This window comes from Takifugu rubripes, chromosome 8 (genome assembly GCF_901000725.2).
Source record: "Takifugu rubripes chromosome 8, fTakRub1.2, whole genome shotgun sequence".
NCBI lineage: Eukaryota > Metazoa > Chordata > Actinopteri > Tetraodontiformes > Tetraodontidae > Takifugu > Takifugu rubripes.
Genome location: NC_042292.1, coordinates 7,810,559 through 7,822,304, shown reverse-complemented (window position 1 = coordinate 7,822,304; position 11,746 = coordinate 7,810,559). Strand labels below are relative to the sequence as shown.

The 11,746-nt window shown below is 44.5% G+C and overlaps 1 long non-coding RNA gene across 1 annotated transcript; it reads left to right on the top strand.

Moving 5' to 3' along the window:
- LOC115250714 (uncharacterized) lies at positions 1-4,453 on the top strand. The gene is made up of 3 exons (XR_003889282.1): positions 1-328; positions 4,033-4,080; positions 4,265-4,453. It is a non-coding gene; the product is annotated as an uncharacterized lncRNA (long non-coding RNA).
- Positions 4,454-11,746: the final 7,293 nt, after the last annotated feature.

The window sequence follows — 11,746 nt, the reverse complement described above, 5'->3', positions numbered from 1 at the left end:
AAAATCACATGACTGATTACTGTGAAATATACGTAAACCCTGAACACAAATGCATTATCTACACGTTTGACTTGTGCCCAACATTTAGGGGGGAGAAAATGTTCCATTTCCATCACACTAACGTACTCATACATTTGATGCGGGGCGGGGAAAAAGGCCATGTTGTGTAACTCCAGCCCTGTCGGGCAGACAAAGATGTGTGTGTTCTTCAGCAGCCGTCACAAGACCAGAACCAGCCAACCTGTGACCACTTTCCAACCGCCATGGAAACGACATATCGACAGGCGTCCCGGAGGAATCCACAAACCATGCTGAGGACACTATCTTGGTGATTATATCATGTCATCTTCATCTCAAATCGTTGCCACCTCTCCTTGATCTGCTCTCTGCCTGACCCCGACTAGACTGGAAAACTGGAGAAAGGTCTCTGGAGAACCCCTGGGGGGGGGGGGGGGGGGGGGGGGGGAGGGGTCACAACCTTAAAAAAAACACTAGGGGGACAGGTTTTGCACCAAAACAGAACAAACCACATTCTAGCAAATCCCCAAGAAGATGCTTAGGGGAGGGTTGGGGGGTTAGTGATATAAATATGAAGTTTCTGACTGAACTGAGTCAGTTAGCCTGTTAGCACTGAGCTAACATATCATAAAAAATGACTCCAGCGGAGACTGATCTTTTAAACTGAGGACACATAACAAACCATTTCTTTTACCCGGGTTTGGCACAGGTTTGCATTAGGAGGGGGGAGTTAATGTGACTAGTAAGCCCAAAAATCTATTCACTTCTGAGAGGGATTGGTATCAGAGCCAACCTGGACGTCTTCTCCTGGGGTTTATTGCCAGGAAATGAATGTGCTACCGACCAACTGGGATGTTTGTCTCCCCTTTAACCTGCTGCCCTTCACACCACTGAAAGTTTTGGTCCTAGCTTTATTAATGCTAACAAGAGAGACAGTAGGTCAATTAGTTACATATAATTGCAGCAATTCCACAAGGACACCGCTCAACTTTTGGCTCTCGAGACATTTGAAGTCAATGTATGACGCAGTAAAAAGGTTGAAAGGTAATCTGTGGTGGATTACAGATGGAGCAGAGATGAGAAACATGCTAATCATGGAGTCATTGACTGGTCGTACTGGTAATCTTCAAGGAGCAACTGCCCAACACGCGCCGATTTAATGGCCAGAGGTTCATTTCTGTGTTAATCCACCTGTGGTTATTTTGCTTTCCGAGCCTTCAAACAGATGAAAAACGACCATGGCTCATTGTCGAAGCCTTGACTCCTAAAAAACAACAATTTTCACACATTTGCTCCAAATTCCCAGCCTGGGTGTCTGTTCACCCCCACCTGAATCCAGCGCCTGTGCTTTCTGTCAGTCTCACTGCCAATCTAATTTTGTTCCGGGGAGAACAGAGACTACTTTGATATAATGTAATATCGCTGGACAAACATGGCCTTAGGAGATTGCAGACAGGAAGAAATTATATGGCGCCATGCATAGCAGATGCACTGCTGGCCATATCTGTGCCATGGCCTCTGTCTTTGCAGAAAATATGTGAAACAAATAAAAAAGTGACAACACAAAAGGTAAACAGCAGCTCTGTTGCTAAATCTGGAGATAAGGAGGGAAACACAGAGTATCTGGACTCTTGTACAAGACTGGTTCATGTCAACCTGGAACCCAATGGAAACTTCTGATTCCGTCACTGGCTTCAGCTCAGTTCTCCACCTTTGTCGTAGCTGTATTTATATTATATGCTCGTTCTTTTTTGACTGGAAGCGACTGGTTTCTGGGGCCTTTCAAGCAGCCACTAACAGAGACGCTTCAGCACTGTTGGACTTCAAGAACTGTAGATCTTGACGCCGACATTAGGGGACGCAGTTCCAACCAAATTAAACTGACTTTCGAAGTTGGTTAGTTGATCCCAAAGTTTAAATCGGTAATGTTTAACTGCAGCTAGCTCCATGGTTGTGCAAACATTACTTATTCAGCACTGTTTATGACTGTAACTTTAACAAATTTCTTCATATTCGACTAATCTTGTACTCAGACAGACGTTTTCAGGTCACAAGATGACAATGTTCCTGCTCAGAATTTGAGCCTGGAAAAGATTTAGCTTTCCTCTTCAGCTAAAGGAAGAAAATAACCTTTTTTATTAACTATTTATGAGTTCTGAAATGGAACTACCACAGTGTGACAAACAGTTAGATCAGACTGTATTCACAAACAGCTCAGACTGAAGGCAGGCAAAGGAAAAGGGAGATACAAAAGCAACGGTGCTGCTATTTTTAGCTCCCAACAGTTGCCAAAGACTCATCAGTGCTCCATTAAAAAGAGCTGGGCTAGATTAATCGAATCATTCCTAATATCTGATAAACTATTAGTGGTGATGGATGTGGCAGCTGTCAGGGCCACAAACCTAACTCGTCTGTGCAGGAAAGGCAAAAAAAAAGATTCCTCACTGTCGGTCAGATCACATTCTAAAGAGAAAATATTAGATTTGGATTCAAATGTGTAATCTGAGAAAAGTCTGTTCACACCAAAGTCACACCCACTCAGACCGGAAGCATCGTTTAATCGGAGCTCACGGCTGCCACCAGAGGGACAAAAGCAGGTTGAAACTACCATCGTCAACTTCTAAAAATCCCCAAATAAACCAAAAACAAACATTTCTCTATGGACAGATGTTCATCAGAATCCAGTGAAAACGAATGAACGAGGGGAAAGAAAAGAGTCAGTGTAGGCCCTGGCAGCCTGGCCGATCCCAAACCCTGGCAACGGCAACAAAGAGCAACAGTGTTGCCTCGCGCTGACACGCAGGCGGACACGCCAAGTTTTCTAACGCACACAGAAGCGACCTCTCCACGTGATGTCACAGCCACCCTAGTAACCTGAAGGAGCCAGTGTCTCGCGTTCACAGCCTGCTAGCAGCCAAGAAAGTAAAACTGGCGGCAGTTTTCATGGCAAAACCGCCAAAGTTAGCGCTGGTGCAGGTGCTTGGCTGATCCTGGCTGCCCTCTGGTGATGACTCCCAGTAGAGGATCAAGTCCTACCATCATCTAAGAACTCAAAATTGTTGCCTCTTTCATCCCTTGATGTAACTGTGGAAGATGCGTTGCTGGTTTTGTATGTTGCCACGAACAGCTGAATAAAATCATTTTTTTTGAGCCGTTTATAGACAACAATCAATGTTGCTCATCTGGTTCGGTGTCACGCTGGGTCCAAACCACCAAGCGGTTGATTTGAGCAGTTGTTTTAAAATGAGTGTTTAAACCACCAAATTGTTCCGGGGTCATGAACTACCAATAAGGGCAAAAGGCGTTGTCTCGTGCTGAGTAAACTCTGTTATCAGAAAATAACATTCTCTCCTAAAATGCGGCGCTTTACGCAAAAGTTATTCATTACGACATCCCACAGTTCCCACCTCTGGAAACATCTGCTGGAAGGTGTAATTGTGCTCAACCAGTGTAATGCTAGCCGATGCCCAAAGCGATAAATACATGGAACCAAAATAGTCGGCGTAATGCCGCATAAGTGCTCCATAATGTGTTATCAGAGATTTTATAAAAAGCGCGCACGACTCGACTCCAGACAGAGATTTATGGACACCACATTCAACAAGTGCCCGGTAATTCCCAAGACAAATTGCCAGCCTTGTTCAACAGCGAAGAGGTGTTTTGGCGAGCAGGACCGCTGCACTGTTTTGTTCTGTCTGTTACTTCCTGAACTCAGTGTGACCAAAGTTTGACAAAAAAAACTTCGGACGGCGGACTGAAAAAGTAATTTTCTCCCTCACATCACTGAAGTAGCTAACTGGGTTAAAGGTCACTGCAAAGCTGTTCAACAATGCCTGGGCGGGAGGGGGGGGGGGGGGGAGGGGACCAGGGACAGACTTTGTTTGTTTTTGCCGAGAAAGGTGACTTTAGCGTCAAACAACCTCATCTGTTTGCTCCAGTCTGAATGACATGTTATTTTCTGTCATGGGTGTAATTACAAGTCAGAACTGGACTTTTCCAATCTTCTACTTTCAGTATTCTGCTCTTCATCGGAACCTGTGTGGAGCTTTGCTGAGGCAGGAGGTTAGCGGGCTTTAAAATCAGAATTCTGACTAATTGCAGAAGTTTGACGAGAGGGAAAATGACAACTTGACAAGATCTTTTTCTGAGTGAGAGTCAGAGTTCTGAACGGGAAAAGCTGAAATCTGTCCATCAGCACCAAAGAAAGTTGATGGTTATGTAACACAGTTATGCTTTTTTGGAGCAGAACTAAAGTGGACTTCCTCACTCTTTCATTCATGCGCTGATGGAGGCGAGCGAGGGGTTAAACCAGCGGGGGAGGAGACAGAGCAGCAGCGGGGGAGGAGCCTCCTCACGTGACAGCGGTGGCATGTCTGCTTGTCCTTGGGAAGGACACTGGCATCTCACAAGTGATTTCTTTGTCTCTCTATCTGTACCCCCCCCCCCCCCTCCCCCCAACGCCGCTTCTTATCTGTTTCACTTTTAATTCTTCCACTTCCCAAAACTTTTTTTTTTTTCAATGTGGATTAAAAACTTTCCGGGTCTCACCAGACCCGAGTGTGCGTGGTGTTACGCAACGACAGCTCACATGAATGACACACGTTATGACAACAATCCTTTCATACCCCCCCAACCCACCCGGTAGCATTGCTCCTATTACACTGTATACCACCACTACATTCCCTGTCACACACACACACACACACACACACACACACACACACACACACACTTATATATCCTGTTCTATCTGTGTAGGGACTTTCCTAGACGTAATACATGAACCAAATGCCTCCCCTAACCCTATCAAGCCCAACTACCCTCCGAGCTCTGACCCTGATGATAATCTAAATACCCCAATGATAATCTAAATACCCCAATGGTAATCTATAAACCAAATTCTCACCTCAATAGTGAAATCATGTCTTAAACCTCAAACTGGCCTTAAATTTGTGGGGCCAGCAAAATGGCACCACTTTGCAAACATGCACCAATGTTGCAAGGAGATTGAGTACTTTGGTGCTAAAAATGTACTAAATATGAGGACACACGCACACGCACACACACACACACACAAAGAATTCCTTTGCTGACTCCTCCCTCTGAGACGCTCATGAATTTCCCTCATGGAAAACTACCAGTTTGCAGGCACACACACACACACACACACACACACAAACACACACACACACACACACACACAAACACACACACACACACAAATAAAGAAGGTGAGTTATTGACACAGCAGGACAACATGAATAGAACATACATTGTTTTTAAGGTGGTTTCTAAACAAGCATAACTCTTCGTCCTCACACACACACACACACACACACACACACAAACACGCCGTCACACACACAGATGTCAGCTCCAATATTTACATTCCCAGCAGCCTTGAGAGGACACAGTTTGACACAGTGGCTGTTCCTCCACGTGTAACAGAGAGGACAGGGCAACACCACCTCCCACTGGACTAATCCTCCACTCACCCACGGCCCTCCAGCGCTCTTCACCCTTTTTACTTTGAATTTTCTTATTATTTTGATTGTTTGAAGCTCAATTTAGTGAAAATGAGACTCAAATCCCCCTCAGACTGTTCATTTATGATGCAACAACAGGTGATTGACCAGCTAAGGAGCATTGCTACGTGCTAAACTCCAGTTTTAGGAGCATCAGAATTAGGATTTGGCTTCAGTAATTCTTCAGAATAAATCATCATTATTTTTTTTTTTTTTTTATATTTGTATTTGCAGATGGAATGTTTAGTCAAAAACATTCAAGCAGCCATTCAGGTCTCCATTCATTCCACTTTAAGCAGTCTGACACTCTTTATAGTTGAATATTCTTCTCAGAGGCAGAACTCGATGCCCTATTAATGCACAATGTTTAAACTGGGATGCGACGCCAACAAATCTCAAGCAGTAATGAGTTTTCCTCAGCTTTATTGCTTCAAGGCAACATCCAGATGTGTATACTGACAGCCAGATGTGCTGCTTTAAGCTTAACTGTGAGCCATATAGAGGATTAGAGGGAACGTACAAAATATATATGCCTGACAGTGTCCCTGCTATGAGACTCAGATGATGTAATAACACACACAAGGCGCCGACATGGTTTTATTCCAGATGTGTTGGGGACCGTTTCAGGGGGTGACTGATGTTTTGAGAAGAACTGAAAAACAGAGTCTGAGAAAGACTGAGTGGAGAACAATGTGTTTTGGAAGCCATGATAACCCAGAGCAAACCCAAACTGGTCTGTCACTCATCTTCCTGCTGAAGTGCCTCCGCTATGAGAGGAGAGCTTCTGCTGGAAGGTTCCATCTGCTCTCGCTGTGATTTCAGACAGTTACATTCATCTCCAGGTCAGGTTGACCCCCGAGACGTGGGACATTTATCCCAGACTGTTCGCCTCTGAGCACAGGTACAATAAGTTTGCGCCAGTTATTAGATTTAAATATCAGAGACCTTTCACCTGTCTGCAGCCTCGCCGTGATAAAACCACTTCCTGGTTCCACCAGAAGTACCGTTCACACCAGAGGAACGGGCAACTTTGACTACATTTACTCCAGCTGCAGGACTAGGATTGATAACTTTGTTTAAATCCACCACACCAGCAGCTAGCAGGTGATGCTAATGGTTTACACACAAAGCTACGATCAGACACAGTTTTAGAGTGTGCTGCAGAAGGCACAACGGCCCCACGGTGCCTTTAGTCCAAAGATCAGTGCTTCTTATATCTAATAGATATAGAACAGTTCAAGTCAGAGGATTAAGTCTCCCGCTGAAGATAACTTCACAGTTCACACAGTTCCTGGTCCAACACTTGAGGGAGCGTCTCCCTTTCTCCAGCTCCTACATCACATTCATTTTTCTCCATCCATTCTGATTTTCTGTTGATATCCCCCCGTCTCCACTGTCCATGGATGAGGCGCTTGTGCCGAGGCAGTCCTCAGGGAGCCATTTTAACAAGGGAAAAGTGGACGATTCCTCACACTCAGAGAAGGGTAATGGATTTGCCCCTGGTGGCACCAATTTAACAGCAGATGCACCCTTGAAGAATCAAGACCTTTGCTTCATTTATTGGCTCTGTTGGATCGTATCGGACCCCCCAGGAATGAAAAAGACGAGCCTGCATTTGGATCAGAACGTAATTTTCAGTTGTGATGCTTTACGGGTGGTGGTGGTGGTGGTGGGGGGGGTGTTAGGGTGGCCGTGATGGAGGTTTTCACCACTCGCACCAGCAGCACGCCTGGTCAACAGTTTCTGCTCTCTGTGTCCTTTCAACTCGTTCTCTCCCTTCATCACATGACCTGAACATGTGACCTGCACCCGCTATTTGCGCCGTATTAACAGTAAAATCAGATATCTGGATTTTAACCCCGTGAGTTGGTTTCCATGGCAACAAGCCAGGCCACTGTCCCCCAAGACAGATGGTGCAGCAGTATATCGGCACTTCAACTGTGATAAAGATGCTTCCAAAATTGGTACAAAATGGACAGAAAAGGCCCGATAACGAGGTCACGATGTCGCCTCGCCCTAAGACGATGTTCTGATTTATAGTTTATCTCAATTTAAAATGTTAATCAATCACATCTGAAGCCTTGTAAACATATGGTTTTTGGGACCACTTATATTTTAAACTGTTCCTGCAGTTTAAGTCTGTAAAATATGACCATTAATCAGGGAAATGTAAAAAATATTCTCATTTGGCTTTGAGTCCTTTTATTCCCATCTTATAAGACAGTATTTGCTGAGGACATACAGATCTATTTGCATGTTGGTGAAGGACAGTTGACCTGTTATTTCAGTTAACTGATTACCGGCTAAAACACGGAAATGATCAGTTCAGTGTGGTTAATAAGCGCTAGCATATCAAATGTCTTTGATCATCTCCGTTTCGCTTTAACGGAGCTAATAAGATGACAGCAGTGATCCGATACGACGTTGAAGACACTGAAATATTCCAGTGAGGCGAGATTGTTGTGATTTTCTTATCTCAGTTTAAGCATGATCAGGCTTTCTAACTTTTCCTTGCTGGTTGCCCCTTTAGATTGGAGCCATTTTAAGATGCTAATCTATGTAGCATCATAGCTGGAGTCTCAGCACTCAAAGGAAAAAGGTGTTTTTAATCACTTTTATGGTCTTCTGTCACGTTTGTGTAGCTGAGGTTTCTGAGAACTCTTTAAATTTGTGTTTTTGGACAATTGCCCCTGTGAACGCAGCTTTTCCTGAGCTGAATAATGCTGCCAGAGTCACGTGTCTACTGACGTGTTTATTTAAGCTCCTCTGGGAATAAAAAAACATGAATATATTTGTGGATTACAGTCTGTTGCCGGTCAGCTGTTTCAGAAAAGCCTCATTTTTGGAAAAGTCGATTCAATCTGATCAGGAGCGGATTTGCAGGATGTGATCACGAACCAAAGACGTGCGTATTTGACCACATACGACCACATTTTTCCAGCTGAATAATTGACGCTCAGTCATTTGTCACTGGCGGATGATAAATGACATTTTGTATTGATTTTCCCTCCTCCCCGCTGTCTCACCAGGTCTCCTTCCATCTGTTTGTCTGCCCGTCAGACTTTCACAGTCTCCAAAACGAGTCGATCACACACACGCACACACACACACACACACACACACACACACACACACACACACACACACACACACACACACACACACACACACACACACACACCCGCAGCATGTCATATGGTGTAGGCATTTGACATTTCACTGCGTGTAATCTCGGAGTCCGAGTTAAATTCACTCATGCAAACACACTCAGGAGTCAGTGAATGAGAGATTTTTTTTCCGAGCTGTTTGCTGGATCACGTGTTCGTTTATGTAACCTAACGCTTCATTCAGCTCGCTGGTTTCTGCCCAGAACCAACACCAGTTTAATGTAGGACACACGTGCCTCATCTGCAGCATTCCTCCCTATTCACCGTGTCTTTTTTCACCTATGATACGAAGACGTGCAGATCTGGTGTCAAAAACATTGCAGGATTTTCTCAGCATCTTAATTTTAACAATGAACGACCTGATTTTTTTTTGTCTCCCAGAGCTAATTGAGCTAATTGCTAATATTAGCATGCGTGAGGCCATGATAATGCCAGTAATTACAGCAGAATCTGAAATAAAAGTAGAATTTTGGGGGTAAAAGCTGAAAAAGGAAAGAAAGAAGCTGAACAGCAGAAATAAAACAGAACACACAACATAACAGGTAAGTGGTGAAGGTGACTGTTGTGTTGCTTTTAAGCTAGATTTTACCTCTGTAAGCATTTTCATGGCTCAATGTCAAATATTCCTATTTTCCATAATTGCTGTTTTGTTTTTTTTAAAATCTTATTTAGTGTAATTGTTGTTTTCCATCGCATTTCTGTCGGCGGGTTTAAATCTTCGTGGACGGCGTGAGACCACCCACCTCAGTCGTGGAATCCTGTGGGAAAAATCTCTCAAATTTTCCTTCAAACCACAAACAGCTTTACAGTGGTGGTTACAAAAAACATCAGACAAAGTCTTGAGAAGAAAAGACCAACCAAAGATGAACCCAGGGCAGAGCAAAGAAAATAAACCCCTTAAACAAAGACGCTAACAATTAATTTCTTCATTCGCTGTCGTTGCTAACGGCTAACTGAAGAACGAGCGGCAGTAAAGGGACACGAGGTTTCAGTTTTCTTTTTTCACAGACACGATGAGCGAAGTAAAGAGGGAGAACATGGATTTCCCAGTGGAGACACTGCAGATTATTCTGTCTCTTTCCTCCTGAATAGATGGTTTGATGGTATCAGCACGACTGTGTGTGTTCAAGTGTTTCCCTGCGATAACGACACCAAAGTGCATAACTGCTGGATTCAGAAGAGCAAAGAAACATCTTTCAATTTCTGATAAAAAAATGTCAGCAAGGGATCATCTACACCAGAACCTCCCCAACTTTTGTGCACATGTGACTGATTTTCACCGTCTGGGTTCACATGGAGGACAGATTTCGTTGCACGGGCCTGAATGCCTGTGCATTTGTTGCCATGGTAACATCAGGTCTCCCATCCTGATAAAAGCCTTAAATAGCCCTGGGCCGTATTTCTCCGTCTGCCATTTCTAAAGTGAAAATTAGTTTGTTTTTGCAAAGAAACTAAAGGTTTGAAAAGTTCTTCTTCTTTTCAACAACTGGGTTTTTTCAGGTTGGACGTAGCATCAGAAACTGGTGGAGCTCTTGTTTCAGTGATGCGCACCACCAGGGGGTCAGTCTTGTAGAATGCTGAGCTGAATGCGGAGGATTTTTGGCACCTCGGAATTGTTAACTGGCATTTATTCACTTGGGGAAGTTCGGACATGAACTACTAACTCTTCAGCTAGCCCTCTTATCCCGCAGGATGCTGAACAGCGCCCTCTAGTGAACAACCTTCAGATAAGATATGAGGAAAAGTTGGAAGGCAATTTCATGTCTTCATTCTGTCATTCACACACACACACACACACACACACACACACACACACACACACACACATTTGTTATATGTTACTTGACACTCGTTAGTCAGTAGTTAATTAAGTCTAACTAAGCTCAAGGGCTTCACCATGAGCAGCTGTGTGAGCAGCAGGCTGATTAGAGGAGGGTGGGGGTTGAGGGCCCTGCCCCCCCTACCCCCCCCCCCCCCCCATCTTACATGTGCCCCGAAATCAGACAACACTCGTCCCTCGAGTGGTGGGCATGATTTATGCCATTGGACTTTTGTCTACAAAGGAGATGACTGTAGCCAGATTATGGGTGGAGCTAAACCACCTCCTCCCAATAGTTGGCGACTTGTTTCACTTTGTTGTTGAGCCTTTAAGTCACATCACAACAATCCACAAAGAAATAAGCCAGCAAGGTAGCAGCCAAAGCTAAATCTATGGCACCAATGGACTAGCTGTCAGGACATGGTGGTATTTGGACTCCCTGGGCCAGTTCTAGTCGCTCTATGGCGTCCTGAGATTACCACAGTGATTCGGTTTCCTTGTGTGCATTTAAACGCACTCCTCCAATAAAAAAATGGAGGTCATTTGCAATATCCATGCTAGCTAAAGACAGGAAGTGAGCGTGTGAAGGAAACCCATGAGCTGCATTAAAGGGTCATTGTGTGCAGCAGATGGTTGCCAGTGGCAACCCAGCGGCGTGATGGTATTTACAGCTCCGTTCACATCTGCCACAGTGTTAACATGTGTGTATCAGATCCTTGGTGATGCACAGCTGCATTTGCCGCTTGAGCTTACGCGATTCCGCTGGAGCGCAAATGTCAGATCCCTGTAATTCGCTCTCGTCACTGAATTAGCCGACCTCACTTCAGGAGGCGTTGCGTTACTCACGCAACCCACCAGAAACATCACTGCTTGTCGGTGGACTTTTATAACAACATGCTTGTTGGCATACAGTCAATTCACATTTTTGTTGATTCTTTTTCAATTCCAGGTTTTCTGAGTGGAGCTTCTAAATGCTCTAATGGGAGAAATGAAGAACTGGAGTTTCTGAAGTCCTGTGGGCCGACCGGGACCCTTCTGTGGTGCATGTGCTGGTGTCACTATTCTGGTCAACTAATTAAACTTCTACAAAACCATGGCACCATGTTCGAATGGTGTTGCGTAATGCACTGGGGCATCAGTAAGGTCCACAGACAGCACCAGCCCAATATGGCACAGGTTCTACACTAAAGTGGAACTGGACTGGAAACCCATCCGCA